This window comes from Acinonyx jubatus, chromosome A1, assembly GCF_027475565.1.
Source record: "Acinonyx jubatus isolate Ajub_Pintada_27869175 chromosome A1, VMU_Ajub_asm_v1.0, whole genome shotgun sequence".
Taxonomy (NCBI): Eukaryota; Metazoa; Chordata; class Mammalia; order Carnivora; family Felidae; genus Acinonyx; species Acinonyx jubatus.
In genome coordinates this window covers 216515663-216539406 of record NC_069380.1, presented here as the reverse complement: position 1 = coordinate 216539406, position 23744 = coordinate 216515663, and the positions used below count along the sequence as shown (strand labels likewise).

The following is a 23744-nucleotide window of genomic DNA, read 5'->3' as shown; positions in this document are numbered from 1 at the left end:
ATTAAACCTAACACATAAGAGTGTGCCATGTATCTTTTTTATAGCTACATAATCTCACCAAGACTTTATAACCCTAGCTTGGCCTTATACTCACATTTCAGAAAACAGGGAGCCAGTGCAATAGTGCATAAAATATTAGGGCTCTGAAAGCCCGTGCCTGCTTAGAGGGGTGTGTAATTTAATAAAGTGTTTACTGATGTCAGCGCACTGGCACATCACACTTGTGTCTATGATGGAGCCTACAGCACAGAGACTCCCACTGCTAATTAGATGACGGAAGGAAGATTACATTTTCCCTTGGAGACAGATGCAAAGGTGCGAAGTTATGCTCAGAGGGATTTAGATTTACAAGTATTTGATGGAACAGGACAAAAGTAGGGACGGGCACATTTTAGGGAAAGGCAACTAGGGAAACAAACTCGACAGAGTTGCATTATAAATAAGAAATAAAGTTATGAAAGATACCACCAGACTTCTACCGTTCCCACATTATTCACATGCAAATTTCTAACATAAATTACAAATGAGGAATAATATTTTTATGACTCACATGCTAAGCTTTCTAAAACTTTCTTGTGAATCCCAGAGAAGTTCAAGAGCTATGAGTTAGAATGCCATATATTGTATTTTACATCTTGCTCTCTAGGGGTGCCTATTAGTTATACCTTTCCAAATGATATCCAAAAAAAATAAAATTAATAATTTCTTGAAAGGAATTGAATTATGAATCATTCACAGAACTAGAAAGAATTTTTCATCTGAGATCATACAAATGGAAGTTTTGTTAATATTGAAGCAAAAGCAAATACTCTATGATGATTTTCATAACAGTGTTTTATTAATACTTTAAACAGTATATCTCAGCCTGACCTAAATATTAAGATTATCTTGCGATAAAAAATTATCAACTCAATATTGTTGTAAAGGTGATTTTATATTTAAAACAAGCCTTCTTTTGGTTTATTTTGTTTTTATTTGATAACATCAACCTGGCTATTTTAGCTCCCTGACAATGTTTGGAATCCTCAGTTTGCTACTGAAATATCCTTGACAAGAAATGTTAGTATTAGGAGGAAGTACACTAAACAGTGTATGTGACACAATATTTTGTATTTTTTAATAACATAGACATATTCTTACAAATAAACAGATTGCAAATCATCCCATTTTAAACCAGTGGTAATGAGAAAAGATACAGAATAGTAATGGATTCTGTTAGCATAATGAGCCATCTTTCTTGACTTTTCTTACTACCTGTAAACACAATATGTTGTTCTTTAATGGCTTCATTTACTTACGATCTGAATATTTTAGCAAAAGATTTCAAAATAGAATGTATTAGTGCACATCACATGGTCTCAGTATTTGTGAAAAACATTTAAAATCTTTGTTATCCCATCACTTGATCAATTCATTCAATGAACAGCTATTTAACACTTAGTATAAACCAGATACTATAAAATACAATCAGGATTTAAAGTACAACACTCTTTTAAACAAGCCTAATGTTCAAAAGGAAAAAAGAGATATTAACAATATAAACTGAATATGCAGCTTTTTTAAAGTTATTGAGGTTTGTGCATTCAAAGAATTCCTCATGACACATGTTGCTAAATGCTACCCCCAATTACTTTAACACTGTTCTTTGTGCTGGAAGTTTTGGGTGTTAGGCTCCAAGGGTTTGGATAGAATAAAGTTGTGTTATTTAGCACTGAGTTTCCAACTGTATTTTCTTTAGTATATCTGTAGAATAAATGCCTTGAAAGTCAGTAATTGTTGAACTTGTAAAGCTTTACCTCAGAATGGAGAGAACTAAGGATAAAATGCAGAATTCTCACTCCACTGGAAAGGAGGAAATGACTTCGAATTCTGAAGAAGCCCTCTCAGGAAAACAAACAGAATGGCAAGTGGTCAAAGACGTTAGGCTCCTGACTCCTGATAATTTCTTCCTCTTCTAGGCCTCTAGTCTACACCCCTAAGGTGTGGCTGAGGACTGGGGAGAAAGAGTTAGAGGCACAGACCGGGTGGTAGATAGAAATGGCTGATGAGGGGCGCTTGGGTGGCGCAGTCGGTTAAGCGTCCGACTTCAGCCAGGTCACGATCTCGCGGTCCGGGAGTTCGAGCCCCGCGTCGGGCTCTGGGCTGACCGCTCAGAGCCCGGAGCCTGTTTCCGATTCTGTGTCTCCCTCTCTCTCTGCGCCTCCCCCGTTCATGCTCTGTCTCTCTCTGTCGCAAAAATAAATAAACGTTGAAAAAAAAAAAAAAAAAAAGAAATGGCTGATGAATGTGCCTAGGTGGGTGAGCGGGAAGGCAGCCTGACAGAACCCTATACAATCGAGCATATTCTGAGGAAGTAATTCGTGAACCAGAACAAACATTAAAAGGGAGATTAAGAAAAGACAAGGAAGTGAGACCACAGATTTCAGCCACAAGATTATGATAGGATCCTACCAGACAATCATAAGCCAACCATACTACATCAGAGGCCAGCACAACTCTGGGGTTATCTACCAAAATGATCATCCCTCAAATAATTACCGTGTAGTTTCTAAGGACTAGGTATTTTGCAACAGAGACCAACCGGTATCCCAGATCAGGCACTGCCACCACAAGCCTATGAGAGCAACCCTACAATGTTCTGCTTTCTGATCGCCCCTACTAGATTCTTCGCCATACACACATTTCTCAGCCTGGCTTCAGTCATCCTCACCACTGCTGACCATCTCCTAATTTCCCTGGTCATCTGGCTTTGCCTCCATGATCGGGCACCCATCAGAATTACTAATCACACCACTAGCTGTCAGATATCTGTTCATCTCTTCCCCTACCAGTCCAGAATTCGGGCCATAACATCTGGTAGGTACTATAATGGAAGACAGCGGTGTGGAGCAGAAGAGCAGGGAAGTGAACGCATTAAAAGTTCTCAGCATCAGGGTGCCTGGGTGACTCATACAGAGCCCGCTTTGGATCCTCTGTCCCCTTCTCTCTCTGCTCCTCCCCTGCTTGCCCTCTCTCTCAAAAATAAACACTAAAAAAATTCGTTAGCATATTTTAAGGGGGTCTTGGAATCAGAAATATTCCATATTGATACACATACACTGGGCATTTTTAGCTAGCTGATCTTTCTTTGTAAGATCTAATTTTATCTGGAGATAGTTCTGGAAAATCAAATTTCATATATGACCAATTGTTACATTTCAACCACTGAGCAAGGTACTTTCACAAATGCTGTTAATTCTTAAAAAGCTGTGAATTAGATTTCTAATTATATAAATGGGAAAAATAAGGCAAAAATATTTAAGATGCCCGTGTAGGGCTATAGAAAATAACATCATCTTAAATAAGTTCTTAAATAGAAATTGAATTCTTTAATCTTAATTTCAATAGACAAGCCATTTTAAAAATAGCGCATTTAAAAATTGCACTGACTAGGGTCATCTGTATTTTTACTTCCGCTATTCTAATTGCAGTTGATTAAATTTAGAGGTAGATATTTAAATATTAATATTTTTTTCATATTATAAATATGAATGTTTGGCCTCTATTTCAAAAAAAACTTATGAATAAAACATTACATTTTCTCTGAATGGCAATGTTAAATAGCTCCACCAACTGGAATTATGATCCCTGAATATAGACATTATATATTGATTTAATTTATTTCTGGTAAAATCTTCATACTAGCATCAATAAATACTTCCTGGCAATTTTCTCATCCTTAATTTTATTTTCTTCAATCCAAATACTCAAGAAGATTGTAAGAGCCTGGGCTTCTGTGCATTTAGGGTAGGGAAGAAAGGTGGGAAATGATAAAGAGGTGTAGAAATGTAAACGGATAAGTGTACTGAAGAAAATAGGGATGCTGTCTCTTTAACTGATTTCCTGAGACTCTAGCAATTGTCCCCTTTGCCCTCACTGAAGGATCAACAACCAACATTTATTAAGAGAAAATTTAAAAAGAACAAAAAGCCTCTGAAGGGCCAGCATTGGCTGAGTGACTATTATGGGCCAGACATGTTTCTATATAGTTTAAATACTGTTTCTCATCTCAGATTATTTACTGTTCTGGGAACAGACTAACTACTTTGTTTTTAATCCCTAGGACCTAACGTGGATCCTTGCATATATAGTCACTCAATAAATTATTGAAAAGTAAGCTATTATTTTTCCTTGACAGGATACCTACAACTAGATCATATAAAGTATTAATCGCACTTAATTGATAAATCACACAAGTCTGAAGAATAACATGTCTCAGGCAACATAGCTAGTAAGTGACTAAGATTTTAGAAGAGTCTCTCTTTCCTCTTTATTATCTGATTTTCTAACAGTAGACTGTTCATACCTTGTAAAACAGCAATAAACATAGTTATGGAAGAAAGTATAAAACAGAATCACTAGAAACATTTAAAAATTCCTGTCTCCTATTTCTCAGCATAGATTTTCATTAATTGTGGTAGGCAAACGTCTAAGATGGTCCCCAGTGATTCTTTCCTCCTGGCATTCACAATCATGTGTAATCCCTTTCTCTTGAATGTCAAGCTGTCCTAGACACTTGCTTCTAACCAAGAGGATACAGGAAAGGCGAAGAGATATTAATTCCAAAGACTGTGGCTTACATCTTGCTAGCAGACTCTCTCCATTGCCTTCTCTATTTACATGTTCACAAGAAAGCTGCCATGTTGGAGAGGATGATGTGATGAGGAACTGAGCCTGGCCCATGGCCAAGAGCCATCAAAGGACTGAGGCCCTCTGTCCCACAACCTGTGAGGAACCGAATTCTGCCAACAACCATCTATTCAGTCCCTCTCGTGGCATCTTTGTAGCCTGTGAAGGATCCTAAAGCAGTGGATCTAGCTAAGTCATGCCCGGATTCATGACCCAACACCACTGTAATATAATAAAAGCATTTTGTTTTAAGCAGCCAAATTTTCTGACAATTTGTTTCATGCTAATATATAACTAATATTATATTCAAACAAATCAATTTTTAAAAAGGATCACATTTTCTAGAAAAAAGTATCAGATGCTTATGATCATGCAAATGTATGTAGTAAAGGGACAGAGTGACCAAAGGCCCACTGGAAGTAAGAATAGTTTCCTGAACCACAATAAATGCCATATTCTATATGGTTCCAATTGCAGTAAGGTACCACAAAAAGAAAATCTTTCAAAAGGCATAATTTGTTTTCTATATGCCCCATTTCCTCTGACCTTAACTCATCAATTCAAAGATGAATTTTTTTTTCACATTGTACCACCTTTGAATGTAGAAAACATCTTTCAGTTAATGACACAGTTCAATTAAAAGAAGTTTAGGGGTGCCTGGATGGCATGTTAGTTTAGTGTCCTAAGGTTCAGGTCATGATCTCACTGCTTGTGACTTTGAGCCCCGCATCAGGCCCTGGGCCAACAGCTCAGAGCCTGGAGCCCACTTTGGATTCTGTGTCTCCCTCGCTCTCTGCCTTTCCCTTGCCCATTCTCTCTCTCTCTCTCAAAAATAAACATTTAAAAAATTCATAAAAAATTTTAAAAAGAGATTTATTCTCTTATTGACATAAAATGACAGTGCTTATGCAACTGATAAACCACAATAATTATAAATGTGTTAATGGTATACATTTTAAATACTTTTTTGTTATTGCTCTGCAATATTGGAACAAAAATCAAGGTTCACAAATACAATGGTTTTTAAAAATTCAGAAGTCATTGAAGAAAATATACGGCCCTCAAATTTGTACACATTTCTTATGGTAGTTTAAGAAGTTTTTTTTTTTTCATTTGTTTAAATTTATTGGTGTGATTCCTTTTAATCAATATAGCGAAATTGGTAGGACACTAATTGAACTTTGGAAATGTAGGGTAGTTTCTTAGTCATCAAAAATGTATATGGTTATGACAACTTCTGATGGAACATTACATTATATTTTTGAGTCTTTCTAAAAGGGTGACTGAATCAGGATCGTGCAGTACCTTATTTGTAGACATGAGAAGACACTCCTTAGAGATGTAGGTCACATCTACTATTCTTGAGACAGGCTGCAAGAACTGACTGGATATCATTGTCATCATCTAAGATAATCCTAGAGCACTTCCATACAGAAAAAAATGTAAAGATTATAATGTAATTTTTCCATTATGTTTATTCTATCTAAACTGGAGGTATTTGGTTCTTAAAATTGCAAATGAATAATTGAGGTGCCCATCAGCTCTAGAGAATGTGTGGGAAGAGGCGTATAGCATTGAACTGTTCATTATTTCATATTTTGACTATAGCTGTGGTGAGTAAAATCACCTTAAAAATAAAAACTCAGGAAAAACAATGCATTTGTATTCTCTGCTGTAAATATATCTATGAGCAAGTGTAAATAACTAGGTGGTTGATAAGACTCATTTTTACAGCAGTATGATTCACTTTTATAGCCTTCCTAGCAAAAAAAGAGATTAAATCATCTTTATTTTCTATGTATCCTCTTACTTTCCTATATAGTAGTTTTCAAAATTTTGTTCATTGTTTTCATTGTACTCTCTGCTGTATTCTTTGGCTTGCAAGCATCCTCTTCACTGAAAAATAAAATGAAATACAGCTTTCGTTTAGCATAAAAATGAAAGGAAGTCCTTGGAAGTATTTGAGGCAGCTTGTGAAGACATTCTCAGTAAGTAGGAATCGGGACAGGGTTGCAACACAGTACATTCTGGCGATTGTTTCAGGCTTTACATAAACTAATTTGGGGGCACATAATTTATTGGTAATTAAAGAACCAGTCCCTTACGAAGATACCATATATAATACATATGAAAGGTTCAGGCTATTTTTTGAATTGAAAGACTTTACAGAAAGGCCTTTTTTTTTTTAATTTTTTTTCAACGTTTATTTATTTTTGTGACAGAGAGAGACAGAGCATGAACGGGGGAGGGGCAGAGAGAGAGGGAGACACAGAGTTGGAAACAGGCTCCAGGCTCTGAGCCATCAGCCCAGAGCCCGACGCGGGGCTCGAACTCACAGACCGCGAGATCGTGATCTGGCAGAAGTCGGACGCTTAACCAACTGCGCCACCCAGGCGCCCCCAGAAAGGCCTTTTTGAACTGGGAGTCTATTGCTCTCACATCCCCACTGAAAACACCTTGACTCAACTACTCATTAAGTAGATGTTTGTTGAGTGAATCATTTGCTTATGAATAGAAAAATTACAAATGTAACTTGAAACCTGAGGAATTATTCATTTGTAGGGATACCTAAACACCAAAACTAACAGATGGTCTCTTAGACGTGCAACTATGCATTCTAGAAGAGTATGGCTGAAGTCAGATCACACAACTAAGGAACATATTCTTACAATTGCGATAGGGTATTTTCTGGTTCTATTGTGTGGTTCATATTAGTAAGTGGCTATAATACAGACACGGTGGATCTGACAGTATTAACAAAATAATTAGTCACTACTCATAGAACAAACTGTGAGTTCTAAGGAGAGGCCATATCACAGCAATGGAAATTTATGAAGTAGGAAAATGTAAACAAGTATAGATACAAGGCATGTTCGAATAATGCGATCTGGCATAATACAATGTGCAATACATTCACTTTCTAAAACCTTAGAGAAATAGAAAAATATATTTTACTTCCAAGAAATTAATTCTAGCTTGCACCCTTTCAATGGTAGTCACACTTCCTCCCGATTATATGGTATAGAATTTAGACAACTTTGGAACAGAAAAAATAAGGATCATGAAACTATAGTGTCTGATCCCAGTGTAATTGAGGATGTACACACTAATTTTAAAAATTCTAAATGATAGAGGGTTGGGGTGCCTGGGTGGCTCAGTCGGTTAAGCATCCGACTTTTAACTTTGGCTCAGGTCATGATCTCATGGTTCTTGAGTTTGAGCCCTGCATTGGGCTCTGCTCTGACAGCTCAGAGCCTGCTTGAGATTCTCCATCTCCCTCTCTCTCCAGCCCCTCCCCCACTTGCCTGTGCTCTCTCCCTCTCTCTGTCACAATAAATGAAGTTAAAAATAAATAATAGAGGGTTGATAAATTAAGTATTTGGTAAAGGAACCAGCATGATATTGCAGAAGCCAATGAAATGGGTGAGGAATCGATCACACTATGTTTTCTCTGCCACTGCCTCTCACAACTTTCTCATTGTTGAGGCCACCATCTGATGAAGCTAGTTTTGTTTTGTTTTTCAGACACAGTAAAGAGAGAACCAGGCACAACTATCAGGCTACTGCTGTCTGCAGTAATACTCTGTGCCAACCAGACTGATATTTGGGGATGAATTCTGGGCACTATTTAAACTGAGGCATAGCACAAGATCCGTATTTATCTCGGCTTTCATTCTTCATTTTGCCACCTGCTTGCTCATTGTTTACCAGCCACATCCAAGAGAACAGGGCTTATTTTTTTAATGTAGTCCCCTTATTTTCTATTGCCTGGAATAGCAGCTGACAAAGATGTACAGGCTTTGGCTTCAACCATCATGCCATCTTCAACTGCAGGAATTTAGCACCTGGAGGCATTCACGTGTTCTGATGTCTCCAGCGAGTGTAGCCACTGAACCAGTCCATTTACGAACACTCTTGACTATGCTTTTTTCTTCTTTTCAAATTAAATTGAGGTACACTTTATATACAAAAAATGCACAATTTGATGTATGCATTTTGATGAATTTGGATATATGCATACACCTGTGATATCATCCCTGCAAACAAGGTAATAGACACGTCTCCCACCTCCAAAAGATTTTGTGCATTCCTTGTCTTTGTGTGTGTGTGTGGGGGGGGGCAGGTAAAAACACTTAGTATGAGATTTACCCTTTTAAAATTGTAAATGAGTAATGCAGTGTTGTTAACTATAAACTCTATGCTGCACAGATGTCTAAAACTTTTTCATCTTCTATAACTGTAACTTCAGATCCATTGATATAAACTCCCAAATTCCTCTTCCCCACATCTTCTCAGGTTGTCCTTTACTCATAATGCATTATAATACTGTGCCTGTCTATTTTCTTAAGTCATCTCTCATCTATTTCTCTTGGTTGGTTTTCTTCTCCTTCCATTTATTTCCACCAACACATTCAAGCCCGCTTCTGCATCAGGATCTTTACACCTGCTGCTCCTTCTGTGTGGAAAGCGCTTTGTTCACATCCCACATGTTTCACATTTCAACATTTCTCAAGTCTCAACTCAAATATCACCTCCTCAGAAATTTCTGACAATCTTACTCAAAATTTGGCCTCAAAGATATTGTCATTCATTTCACCTCACTCATTTCTTTTGTAGATTGTATCACACAGTGATATTATTGCTATTTCTATCTATTGTGTAACTGTCATCTATTCCTAAAATACATTCTACATGAATACAGCAAACTAGCATTTATTGTTTTTTGTTGCAGCCACAAACACAGAGCAGTACTGAACTCATTGTAGGTCAATATTCTGTTAGCACAAATCAAATGAAACAAAGAATGAATGAATAACTTAAGTCTTTCTAAGACTAGAGAGTTTACCTAAAACCTGTACCTATCATGGATTTTGCATCTCCTAGTGAATATCAAGCTCCAAATAATTTAAAACATACCTCTCGAACTTTCACTTGACTTCCAGGTACAGTTCAGATTCTCATTTTCAAGCCTATCCATTAGACTGACTTTTTTTTTATTCTGATGATGCCATAAAGTAATCCATATATGTAATTCAACAAAGTGATGGTGAGCAGGCCATGTGTTTTGGAAATTATGCCTTGAAGCATAAAGTGGTCCTTACCGTGATGAGCCATAGCATATGTTTATTACCCAAATCTGTTGGAAATTAGAGGTTATGATTTTGGCTCTAGCATTTGTAATTTTATCTTTCCACATTTTCAAGCTAGCATGCCTTCTGTTACTTTAAATTATTCAATAAGAATCATCCTCTTTTTATGCAATGTTACCCAAAATTATTTGATCTGTTATGCTTTTTTGAAAGGAAATGTATATTCCATGACATTGCATGGGTTTAAGTCTTTTCAACAGGTTAAAAAGAAGAGAGAGGGCTATGTGTAGTAATTTTCAAGAGATACCCAGGTTTAGTGGGGAAAAAAGTAGACTTCAGTTATCTGAGTTTTCTGTGGCAAAGACCAAGTAATACTTAAATGTTCATTACGTAAGTCATTAAAAGAAGGATTCATGTGTGTGTGTGTGTGTGTGTGTGTGTGTGTGCGTGTGTGTGTTAATGAGAAAGGTTAATCAGAATTAAGAATTGGTTTTTAAGCAATAAATTTGGATTATAATTAGCATTGTGTTTTTCAAGATTTCTTGCATTTTTAGGAAATAACTGAGTATGGCTTCTACACTTTGGGATTTCTTAAAGCTAAAAACAACAAAAAGGAAGAAAGTATTAAATAAGTAGATACAAAACAAATAGTAGCATTGATAAATGTGAATGAAGTTAGTACAAAGTAGGGGCTATTCCTAGATTGCAATTATTTTGGAAACTGGACATAACTAATACTCTCTATATTAGAAAAAAAGTATCATACAATCAACTGTTCCTGTTCTGTGAAAATTTAGATGTGGAACAAAATAAAATTTATTCTCCAGAATGTTTTAGTAGGCATTCAGATGCATTCATTGATTCTAGATAAGCAGGAGTCTCAAATTCATATCTATTAAACCACTGGACTAAGTCCAAATTCTTGTGTTTATCAGTTTGCATGTCAGCTAAGGTCATGCTCTGGAATGACCATAGATTATACTGGTCCTCAGAGTGCATGTGTTATTTTTCCTCTACCATCTATATAAATATATCTTCTTTTTTTCAAGAACATCCAAGCAAGATAGTTATTTGAGAAAAACACACATCTCTCATGATTATAACTCCATCGAATTTAATTATCTCATCCTTTTAAAACATGTATCCCTTTAGTCAAAAATCTTTGCATGGTTAGCACTGTAAAAGAATGGCAAATCCAGCCTCTTGAAAATAAATCAAGTTGAATTTATGATGAATTTATATCAGACTTTCTTGACAGAAGCACTGCTGATATTTTGGACTGGATAATTCTTTGTTGTGAGGGGCCATCTTGTGCCAGGTAGGATGATTAGCAGCAACCCTGGCCTGTATTCTCCCAACACCAGTAGCAATGACACCCTGCTCAGTGGTGACAGACAAAAATGTTTCCAGATACTGCCAAATGTTCCCCGAGGAAGTAGCAGCAAAAGGGTCCCCAGTTAAAACCACAAAATTGTAACATCACCTCTAATATTTATATTTAGATGAATAATTTAATTAAGCACTGAGAGCAAACCCTAAAAAATGTGCAAGTTTAAAGGAAAAGGAAGACTGAAATCAGGAGCTGACTGAAGTCCTGAAAAGAGGTAAGCGTTGGGCATATGTTTGCTAATTAATCTGTATGCAAATATAGAATGTAAGTTGTTTTTTTTTTTACAGGATATCATTCTGTTTTCCCTTTCTAAGCTATTTTCATAAAAGCTTGAAGTGCAAAATGACTTCAGAGTTAATCTAATCCAAATCAGTAACTTATAAAAAATATATACATATGTCATCAGACAGGTAAATTATTTCTCCAAGGGTTCATACTAGCATAGCTAATCCAATAATCCAAAACTCAAGAGTCCAGTCACACCAAATTCCCTAAAACATTCCGTATACCTTCAGTCATACATTTAGGCTTTCTCCTGTGTCACACTGAACCAAAACTCAGGAAAATATCAAAAAAAAGCTCCTTTACACTAAAGTATGTGATTGATATGGCTTAGTAAATTCTGTAATAATTGGCATAGAGACAGGCTGGAAAAAATTGGCAATTGAGGAATATGGAATATAGTAGAGACAAGAATAGTGGTTCAGAGAAGATCAAAAAGTTGCTTTCTGTAAGCAATAGTATACAGCATATATCTGTTAGAGTTTTTATCTTAAGAGTCTGTCTGACCATCTATCTTTATCCTCACCTTGGTTTTCAGTAGAACGCATTAACTCAACATAGTTTTTTGAAAGAAAACCTTCATTTTTGGTTTGGAGGCAATAATAACAATAAAATATGTGTGGTATTTTTGATGACTTAGTGATCTTAGCTATTTGATATTTCTCAGTAGGTACATTACTGCCCCACATTAGAAAAGGAACAGTTGGTACTAATTTAAAATATGGAAAAATATGGGGCGCCTGGGTGGTTCAGTTGGTTAAGCGTCCGACATCAGCTCGGGTCATGATCTCATGGTTTGTGGGTTCAAGCCCTGCGTGGGGCTCTGTGGGGACAGCTCAGAGCCTGGAGCCTGCTTCAGATTCTGTGTCTCCCTCTCTCTCTGCCCCTCCTCGACTCATACTCTGTCTCTCAAAAAATAACCACTAAAAGGGGTGCCTGGGTGGCTCAGTGGGTTAAGCGTCCAACTTTGACTCAGGTCATTATCTCATGGTTCCTGAGTTCGAGCCCTGCGTCAGGCTCTCTGCTGACACTTCAGAGCCTGGAGCCTGTTTCAGATTCTGTGTCTCCCTCTCTCTCTGACCCTCCCCCATTCATGCTCTGTCTCTCTCTGTCTCAAGAATAAATAAATGTTAAAAAATTAAAAAAATAAACACTAAAAAATAAATAAAATAAAATATGGAAAAATACATATATTCAGCTAAATTTACCAATGAAACTAATTGATTATTTAAAATACAATTGGATACTCATAGCATAAGTATGTCAACATAAATTCCAAACGACTTAAAGTATAAATGTAAAATCAAAGTTATCATTTAATATTTTTCAAATCTCAGAAGGAAACAAAAAACTGGAGAGATATCCAGCCACAAATTAATGGAAGATGTTACAAAGGAATAATTAAACAACCACTTCTAAGTCTTGATTTCCTCCCTCTGTTAGGGTAATGTATCTATAGTCTCTACCATGTACCTCCAAAGAGGAGAGCCTCCTTGTTGAGTTAATGACACCTATATCCCCACTCCATCTTGGCCATGTAATTTGTTTAGGTCAGCTGACAGGCAGCCCCAGGAGCAAGAGGACTACTAACACTTTGTTTTGCTTACATAATAACATCAAAGAAATAGTGGACAAATATAAGCTTTGACTATATTTTCAAATATACATTAATTTCATATCAGTAGGAAAAAATAATTTTGGTACTTTTTGAGAACAAAAACAAAACAAAACAAAACAAAACAACAACAACCCCAAAACAAAACAGAACGTAGGTTCCTGATGGAATCTAAATCAAAATGAATTGAAAGGTAATTATAAAAACATCACACTGCTATTATAGACATGGCCTTTTAAACAGTCTTTAAAGAAAAACTGAATACATTAAATAAGGCAAAAATACAGTCAATGTAAAAGCTATAATAATAACAAATGTATATATTTTGATGGACAATGTGAATATTTGGAAAAAAAACATGCAATATATAGGACAGAGGATTTAATACCTCTAAGGGACAAAGTACTTTGACAAATTAATTTAAAAAAATGAGACCCTCATAAAAATGAGTAAAAAAATGAATATGCAATGCTTCCCCAAAAGATAAGAATCATTGTATTATATATTTGTCACCATTTTTGCTGACAAGTCTATTTCAAATACCTTTTCAATGTTGATTGAATGTCCTGCCTTTTGATTCCTGAATCCTAAGAAAGAATTCCAAAAAATAGATTTCTTAGCCCCCTTTGCAGTTAGAAAACCCACATGTGAGTTTGACTCCACAAACCTGATGCATCACAAATTGAAATGATACATAAATTGGTAGAAGTGGTCGCAGCCAACAGGACCTCAGGGCAATAAAAGAAATGTTGACTCTGTTAACAGGCCTGGCATAGCTTATGGCTCTAAAAAAATTCCAGATGAAATTTTAACATCCCGTGGTCTGCAGTAGCAAAACAGCTAATTAAATCATGACCTATGGTAACCTAGAGTAAAGTGCTCACTGAGCACAAGGCTTTGAGGAATCAGGTGGCTGTTACCAGAGAACAATATAAAAAGCATGAGGAATGTGTGAACTGTAAAAGAGTTGATTGTTTCAAATTGTACTGACAGCTTAAAGAAGAATAACAAGCTCAAAGCTCTGATCTTGGCTCAAGGCACAGAGAGAAACCATGGGAATTTTATGACTAATAAAATAACCTTCTATCATCTACAACTGTAGACCTAAGGCAGAGCCCTAAACTCAAAAATGTGATCCTGTCAATTATAAAATTGTAAGTTGGTTGTCTACACAGTCTCATTACTACCACAGTATGAAAACTAGTGAATTAATTGAGAATAAGTAAGATTCTGAATATTGGAGTAGGGAAATGTGATAGGATCCAGATGGCTCAGTGGCCCCAAACTCCCAAATATCCCTGATCATGGTTAGCAAAAGCAACCCTTCCTTCCAAGTGCGATAAGGCCCTTTTTGCTTTTGCTTAAAATCCAGTAAGGATCTCTTTTGAGAGAGTTACTTTACAAGGCAAAACTATTCTTATTATGTTGATCTTCCACCATGTTTAATTACCTCCTAATCTAATTTAGAATCAGAACCCAATGTGCCCAAGAGAGATAATTACAAACTCAGATTTTAGAAGACATGATTAATCATGAAAACATTGCAAGAATTGTTGGATTTGTATTAGCAAAAATCTAGAAAATATATATAGGATTAAGTTCTGAAAGTAATAAACCCAGGATTGCAGAACATTTTATAATGCAACATTTACTAACATGGTTGCCCTTCCTGTAAATTTTAGAATTATTGTGTTATTCTCAGCACATGATAATGGGGTATGCTTTGTTGCTTTATTAGCTAATTAAAATATGGACTTAATGAAGACTATGAGATGCCCAAAACTCTTTGCTATTTTGTATATAAAAAAGATTCATTTAATTAAGGAAATGAGAATGGTAGAGTAGTTTATCACGTGTAATTCACTCAATTGACTCCTTACATCTCTTAAAAGACAATGAAAAATGCTTTCTAACGTGGGTATTAAGAAATATAGATTATAGCATATCAGCATCTTCCAAAAGTCCTGTAGAGGTTGTTCTCTGTTAGCTAAAAATGCTACTATAAAAAAGCCTCCCTATATCTATGGGCATGGATAAGACCCTTGAGTATTGAGAGTAAATAATGCCAATGGACCATCAGATTCAAGATGTAATTTCTGTAATTAATAGTGGTACAAGAGAGCATTTTTCAGTGACTAAATGATTCAGTCTCTAGGAGTGAAATAGATGTATAGCACTCCAAGGTCTACAAGAATTATGAAACTGAGAATTCTTTCGGTTGGTGAGGCAGAAAAAGGATGCTCTAACAACAACAGAGATTTGTCTCTTCAGCCAAATTCCAGAACTGAGTCACTTCAAAGACTCAGAATGATTATTTGACCACACCTAGATAATAACCATGGTAACAGCACAAATAGCTTCTACCTAGATTTTCCAAATGATACTTTCTGGGTTAACTGTGAACTGGGTAGACAGAAATAGCTAGACATTTTGAGAATGTTGATAAAATTTTCAAGCTTATCAAAATTTTCAAGCTTATCAAGCTTACCTAAAAATTTTTCTGATCCACTACCCAGAATGAGGACAAATGAAGTATTAAAATGGACTTTTGATCTAATTTCATCTCATGATCAACTCAGTGAAACCTCAAGCCTATCCAATATCAATGTACACAGTTTCTGGGCATATTATTGAAATGAACATGCTCAGAAACTAGAAGAAAATCTCCAAAAGCTAGCTAGCTTTCATTCGTTTTTACTTCTTCTTAAGTATTTAATTTTTTATTCAGATTTTTTTTTGCTCCACTCCCACCATGTACCTCAAGGAGAGACTTAACCACAGCCAGCTTTACAAGTTCCAGTAATCCCATGCCCCTTGTTCCTGACTGATCCAATGATAGAATTCTGAGAGGCTCTCTTCAGTTATTTTTATGATAGATCTGTCTCACTCTCCCGTTCTCTCTTTACCACCTATGGCTATTTTTTTTTTTTTTTGCAACCATAAGGGGCCTTATTACTGGAAGAATTCAAAACTGTGAATGAAAGTAAATAGAGCCAGAAAGACCCAAGTTTTTAAACAACATAGAATTCCTATATCTGTGGTCTTCTAGTTAACTGAACCAATAAATTACTTTAGAGATAGAACTAAATTCACTGGCTGTTAGTTCAGTAAAATTTGCAAACAAAATCACCCTTTCTGAGACAAGCTGTGGATGTATAACTAGAAATAAAATGGTATTTGTCAGGTTAATGCTCTATACAGGATAATGTGTTATAATTATGTTATTTATGAAATTTTTTCTGGTATGGGTGTTTAATTTTTTCTTGATGAGAAAGCAACTTTTTATTAAAGAAAAAGAATTCTGGCCATCTTAACATATTAAATGTGAAAAAAAATGTGAAAAAAAACACATCATGATACTCGCTTGGCAAATGTGAGATATTTCTAAATAAATTTCCAGCAAAGATGTTTAATGATTATTTCAGTGCAGTTTATAGTTCCTGAGAATTTACAACTTGACTCTCTAAGGGCAAGTTTTGTTACAGGTAATATCTTATTCATTAGAACCACTAAGACATTTCATGAGGGTTTTAAAATTTATCAGTGGAGTCACTTACCTATTAATATTGTATCACAGATTTTATTTGTTATTTGAAGGTTTTAAATTAGTTTTTAAAAAGGCATAAAATTTGAAATTTTGAATATTCGAATCTTAAATCTAAACCACAAATTTACCCAGTGAATAGTTTATAACTTCACTAATATCATTCATAAAGATAGTATACAATTCTGGGTACTTCAAGTTAAATAATTTATGCCTATGTTTTCTTTCTAAAATTGAGGTGCTCACAAATAATTTATATTCAATTTCATAAAAGAGGGTCTAATTTATATCTTGCTAAAAGGTATAAACGGGTGCTTAGAGTTACCTTTTATGTGTTCATGCACTTTAAATTTAAAGACATAAGTTAACACTTGCATAAATATTTAAGGATTAGGAAATTCACATCACTATTGTATATAGTCTTACTAATTCAAAAATAAACCCATGTTTTGGGTTAGTTTCAACCTTGACTGTTTTACTAGATTACTGAACAATTCTATAGAACATACTAAAACAAGCAAGAATAACAATTATAAAAAGTAATATTTTGACAGAAGCTCTTGAAGTCTGCAAGTAATTCAAAATTTAAAAGTCAAGAAAACATTTTTAAATTCATATTGAGGATGATTAAGACTATAGGAAATTTATTTTTGACACTATGCAATGCCTCTAGATACTTCTCAATATATCATTTGATTTCAATATAAAATAACATCTACAAAAGAGAAAAAAGTCTAATTAAAGAAGATGTTCCTATAGATACTGAGTTTCATGCTCAGGAATAAACATTCAATTGAAGTGTTATAGTGCTTAAGTATTACTTAGATAGCTATACCATATAACTTTTTTTTCCATCTATAATTCTATAAAGTGGTCAGCATCAGTTAATGGATCACTTGTGTAAACAGTTAAATCACTCTCCGTTAGATGAAACCAGTACTCCCTTGAAATCACTATGTCAGAAGAAAATTAAGGCCAGTGTTTAAAAGATACAGTTAATACAAATTTGGAACTTCAATAAAAGTATAAAGTTCAAAAATGAAAAAGGGTTTCATGCTTGCCCGTTTAATATTTGTGCAGAAAAGATTATAATCATATGAATCTTAACAGTGACACTTAAACGAAGTAAATATTGAAAATATATAAAATGTAAGTGGGAATAAACCCCTCAGCAACTAGCTTTACAGAATTTGCATGTTCCACCACAGTTGTCTCCTTAACTGTTTGAACTTTTGCTTTATAACTAATCAGCCTTCAGTAACATTCCAAACAGTGCAGTTTCGAGACACCAGAAAATTATAGCCACCATGCCCGTGTTAAATTATTTTAACTCAAAATTATCCAAAATTACGCTTATAATAATAGTTCATTTTTTCTGAGATGGGATCTTGAATGAACATATGATAAACCACCTCATGATCTGTATAAAATGGTTGAGGAGGGGAACAAAACCCTACCAAACATTGAGATTGCACACTGATGAATTGGGGGCTGTGACCTACTGTTGAAGCAGTAGCAGGAGATATAAGAAAAATCACATAACATTTTTGATGATGGTATATAAAATAGGGGATGGAGACACACTGACTGCTAAGATCCTGCCTTGGTCTCTATAGACTGGTATGGTATAAAATTACCATTGAGATAGACTGAGTGGCTTACATAACAAACATTTATTTTTCATAGTTCTAGATGCTAGGAAGTCCCAGATCAAGGTGCCAGGAGATTCCATGTCTGCAAGGAATCCACCTCCTGATTCATAAGTAGCTGTTTTCTTGCTGTGTCATAACTTGATGAAAGGGTCAAGGGAGCTCCCTGGGACCTCTCTTACAAGGGCATTAATACTCTTTATAAAGCTATGCCTTCCTTATCTAATCACCTCTGCCTGCAAATTATAGCAGATCTCAATTCTAAAACTATTTGGCTCTATGACCAAGATCCCAATTTAAAGGTGCCTAACTAGGTTTGTAGGTATATTGATGATGATAAAATAATGTCCTCATGAATCTCCTCAAAAAGTTCTAAATCTGCAGTGGTCTGAGTGTATATATATATATATATATATATATATATATATATATATATGCTTCTAAAACTATCTAGCTTATAAATTCATTATAGTTTCTTATTTATCTTTTTATCCACCTCCATACCACTGCTCACACATCTAAGACATAATATAAGCTCAATAAGTGATTATGGATTGATTGACCCTTCTCACTCAACATTAGAAACTACCTCCTTAAGAAAAAAAGAAACAAAAACAAACAAAAAAGAGTGTAGCATACAGCATCTTGGAGAAGTTTTCACATATACTCACAGCCATTTTGATATTTTTCCTTCCTCCCACACCCAAAGAGAAAAACGCTGAAAATGTTAAACTGAAATAAATTTCACTAAATACAAAGGGTATAATCTTCCACTATCAATTTAACCCTTAATCTCCCCAAAAACTATTCACTCAAAAGATTAATATTTTTAAGCATCAGAAATTCTTCCTAAACGAAAATTTTCCAGGACCCTAAAAATTATAAATATTTCTTCCTTTATGTCTTTAAATAGGAAAAAAAAAGTATTTTATTAGAAAGTCTATCAGAATATAAAGGTTACATATTGGTAATATTGTATATTGATACATGGGATGTTCATTGGCATATAGAAACAAATTACGTCATGTTTCATGTTGAAATAAAATTTTATAATATACATAACATACAGTAAAACCTTGGTTTGAGAGCATAATTTGTTCTGGAAACATGTTTGATGCTTACAATCCAAAGCACGTGTATATCGAGGCAATTTTTTCCCTAAGAAATAATGGAAACTCAGATGATTTGTTCCACAACCCAAAAATATTCACATAAAATGATTATAATAGGGTAATATAATACAAAATAATAAAGAAAATACAACATATAAAGAAAAATAAACAAATTAACCTGCACTTACCTTTGAAAATCTTTGTGGCTGGTGTGAGGGAGACAGGAGAGGGGAGGGTTACTGCGTAGCAGGACTTTCACTATCACTAACCGAATCACTGCTATCTACTGGTTCAATGGAATCTTTTTCTTTTTGTGCAACTTTAACAAGGAACCTATCCAATGACCTAGAATGAAGCAAAGCATTCCTAAATTCACTCTTTTATGGAAAAGCAAGACTGTCCACAGGTGCTTTGAAGTGACAAAAAGTACACTAGTGCCAGTTGCGGGCACCTTCCAATGTTCCGAAAGACCACTGACTTCTGCCACACATCTCGTGGCCTGAGACCAAGCACCCGAATATGGGAAACAATCCCCCACAGTCCCCCAGCAAGCGCGCGCAAGAGAAGAACCACTGGCTCAGTTCTGATCATGTGATGTTCGTCATCACATACTACTTGTATGGCAAGACATCACTTGTTTATCAAGTTAAAATTTATTAGCAATGTTGGCTCGTCTTGCAAAACACTCACAGAACAAGTTACTTGCATTTCAAGGTTTTACCGTATTTGAATATGGAACCATAAGTGCTTTGGGAAAAGGTGAGGCTGCCATTGTATTTCTTCTCAACAGTATGCATGAAAAGAAAGTAAAATACAAACTGGAATGTTTGAAAATAGTGCAGAAAGTGTTAATAGGTTCTACAAATGCAATCTGATATTACCTGTCCACACATTTTAATATGTTTATATTAATGCCTGTATTTTAAAATATAACAAATATTGCAAGAGAAATCACATGACCAAAAATCAGACTTTAGACATGTCAAAAAGCATTGCATATGCTTCAGATGTCTCTCTTAAAAATCAAAATAAGCTTCATCCCAGCTCTTCTCTTTTTTCTCCCTCTACCAATATAACACTGCCATAAAATCAGTGTGTGTGCTTTCATGCATATTTTTTCTATTTTTGCCAAAATTTATATATCCAAAATTAACATATAATTTAATTTTGTATTGTTTCTACTTATATAGTACCACACTGGGCTTTTTTTAAATGATTTTTGTTATAATTGAGATTTGTTCATAAAAAAGGAACATTGTTAGCCGTAAAATGAACGCAGTATACTTACATGTATCAGCCTAAGCACTTCTCAATAAAAACCTGTAAGTTCCTTCTTTTTCAATTTTACCTTCCGACCTCAGACATAAAGCTCTAATCTCTCACAGATGTTAACATATTCATTTTTTATCACAGTAAACATAAAAAAAGTTTTTCTAATATTCCTGAACATAGATTTTTCCTTGTTTCCTTTGTCAGACAGCTCAAAATGAAGCAGTTAATTGTTTATACTTACGACATTTTGACAAAATTATATAAGTTAAAAGAAGACTCCATATTGTTTTTAAGATGTAAATAAACTTCCTCAACAATCAGACCTCAAATACACTGAGAAAGAGTAGTACTAAGAAGCAAAGTTGTTCATTTTGTCTAAAATTAACAAGGCTTCATTATGAATCAATTAAGATGAGAAAAAACTTGCATAAGACATATAAAATGTGATAGAGTTCTTTTTGTTCTCAAAATCTGTCCTCTGAATAAAGGAAGTTCTCTAAAAATGAAGCAGCACATTAACATTGCATTTGATTTAAAATCATATAAATCCAACTATTTTTTTTGGCGGGCGGTAAGGACAGAACATATCCCTGTCAAGGTTGTACTTTCCTGACCTTTATATATTGTTTAAAATTACTCTAGAGAATCAACTCTGAATAGGCCAGTTATATATGACCACACTTATGGGGTGAAGCAGATTTTTTTCTCCTCTCATTGCCACAGTTTTGTAAGTCGTGCCTGTACCAGTCAGTATTCATATTGGACATAAAAAATGTTGACAGAAGAGGTGCAGACTAAATATACAAATTCCAGAAAACAGCAATCAATTTAGCTGACTGACTAGCTCTGGACAGTTTGTTTTAACTTTTGAAGGTTTATGGAAAATTCTTTTTAGTTTCATCTTATCATCAAGGTCTAGCTGTCAGCATAATATACAAGACATTTGGACCTATCAGCATCCAACTTCATATTTTGAAGTTTGGAACTGGGATGTACCTGCCAACATGCAGCAAACACTGGGATGCAGTTTAATTCAGGAAGAAACTTCCTTCATCAGCTGTCTACTCAAGGACAGTCGGAACTGCCAGGTCAGGGGAGCCACACCTGGGAGTCCACAACTGCCCTTGCCCACAATACTGAAGGATGTCAGAGCGTCAGTGGGGAGAAGGAAAACCAAAGAAGTGATCTAAGTCTCCTTGCAATCTCCAGGATTGGTCACCATCTAGAAACCCTACAGAATCCCCATATTCATTCACTTGTTTAAACATTCAAACAACGTATATGAATTGACAGGACACAGCTAAATAAATCAAATGATATTCTTGGCCAGTACTGAGCTTACATTTTTATTGGAAAGATTCAAACAAAGAAACATACCTAATAAATAAGTCATACAGCAGAAGCAAAACAGGCAAATTCACTGTCATCAAGAACCTTGATTTCATTGGGAGGATACCAGCAATAAACAAATGGAATAAGTAAAATATATAGTATGTTGGATATGAGAAATGCTTAGGAAACACCGAAATTGGAAAAATGGAAGTGTTGAAGGATTTCTATTTTAAATTTTATTTATTTATTTAGTCAGTCATTTTGAGAGAGAGACAGAGACAGAGACAGAGAATCTTAAGCAGGTTCTACACCCAATATAGAGCTGACGCGGGGCTCGATCTCATGACCATGAAATCATGACCTGAGCTGAAAATAATAGACACTTAACCGACGGAGCCACCTAGGCACCCCCTAGGATTTCTATTTTAAATAGGGATATCAGGGAAAGCGTTTATGAAGGGGTCGTGTTTGAGTAAAGACCCAAAGGAAAGAAGAGTGAATCTGGCCTCATATATACACACATAGATATATGAATGTAAAATACACATGTGTAAAAATCAAATATATCAAATAGATATGTATAAAATAGATATGTGACATATATACATATTTTATATGCATATATGGAAACATTTCCAGAAGGGACATAAAAATTCAAAAGCTCCACCCAATGCAGGGGCATAATAGAATGTTACATGCTCAGCTAGAAACCAAAATGGCAGAGGTGGTGTGTCAGCCCTGGGAAAGCAGGAGATGTGCTTGGAGAGAATGAGAACCAGACCATAGAGGGGCCTTGCCAGTTCTTGCAAAGTCTTTGGCTTTTAGGCCAAATGAGGCATTTGCACACAAGAGTGACATGATCTCACGTACCTGGGCTGAGATTAGTTTGAGGTGGAGCAAGCATGGAAACCAGGAGATCCATGTGAAGGCTACTCAATTCAGTTAGAATTAAGACTCCAGAAAAAACGTCAGTACAATTCTGCAAGACACAGCTGACTTTTAACAAAACATTCATTTAATGTGGTGAAATTTTTTCAGCTTTTGAATGTTGTAGGCAAGAGTACACTTGGTGGATGAATAATACACACACACACACACACACACACACACACACATATACATCATGTGTGGGCTGTGAGAATTTGCAAGGAAGAAGAAGATAGGAGCATGAGGGAAAAAGGGACATTCTCCTAGCTAGCCATAACAGACTCAGCTCTGTTGATATTAAAAGATCTATTCTGGTAGGCTGTGAAAATTTGGAATGCATCAGGATGGATGAGAGTGTGCAGAGTCAGATATGTGTTTAGCCAAATCACTCTTACTTCTAATGAGAAAATGAATCACCATTCTTAATCCCTGTTAAGTTTTGACAGTGATGATCATGATGTATTTTAAGTCTGCTAATATAAACTTTTGGATACACAGGATGTCTTACTCTTCTGCAGGCGCCCAGCACTTAAAATTTCTAGGACAGAGGAGGCATATATTCATGGCGGTAGTATGGCAGCTCTCAATATTTCTGAGATACCAAACATTGCTTCATGTATTGTAATTACAAAGACATAAAAATACAGGTAGTTGGGGCGGGGAACCCTCTAAAGTCACATTTATATTTTACCCACATCCACATATTTTTTTAAATATTGCTTTACCTAGAATCATTCCATTTTGTAAAACTCAAAGAAATGAAAAAGATAGAAATCTACCAATTCAATTCTTCCCATTTCAAAAAAAAAGGGATTTTGAGACTAAATAAAGCTTTGCACTTGCATATTTGACCTTAGTTCTGG

General features: G+C 35.3%; 1 protein-coding gene and 1 long non-coding RNA gene across 6 annotated transcripts in view; one reads left to right on the top strand and one right to left on the bottom strand.

Moving 5' to 3' along the window:
* The window catches only part of LOC106986992 (cadherin-10), a 194811-nt gene that overhangs the window by 146313 nt on the left and 24754 nt on the right, over positions 1-23744 (bottom strand). The window contains exon 1 of one of the 2 annotated variants that reach the window (XM_053201910.1): positions 19539-22223. The exons of the other annotated variant lie outside the window; for it this stretch is intronic. The gene's annotated coding sequence lies outside the window, so the exon portion shown is untranslated. Of the gene's footprint in view, positions 1-19538; positions 22224-23744 lie in introns of those variants that run through there. 2 annotated transcript variants of the gene reach the window in all.
* Positions 11132-23744, top strand: part of LOC113603895 (uncharacterized) — a 127191-nt gene continuing 114578 nt past the window's right edge. For 3 of the 4 annotated variants that reach the window (XR_008289945.1, XR_008289944.1, XR_008289946.1), the window contains exon 1: positions 11132-11362. This is a non-coding gene — a long non-coding RNA (uncharacterized LOC113603895). Of the gene's footprint in view, positions 11363-18275; positions 18353-23744 lie in introns of all 4 variants that reach the window. The other variant, XR_008289943.1, reaches the window with a different exon arrangement.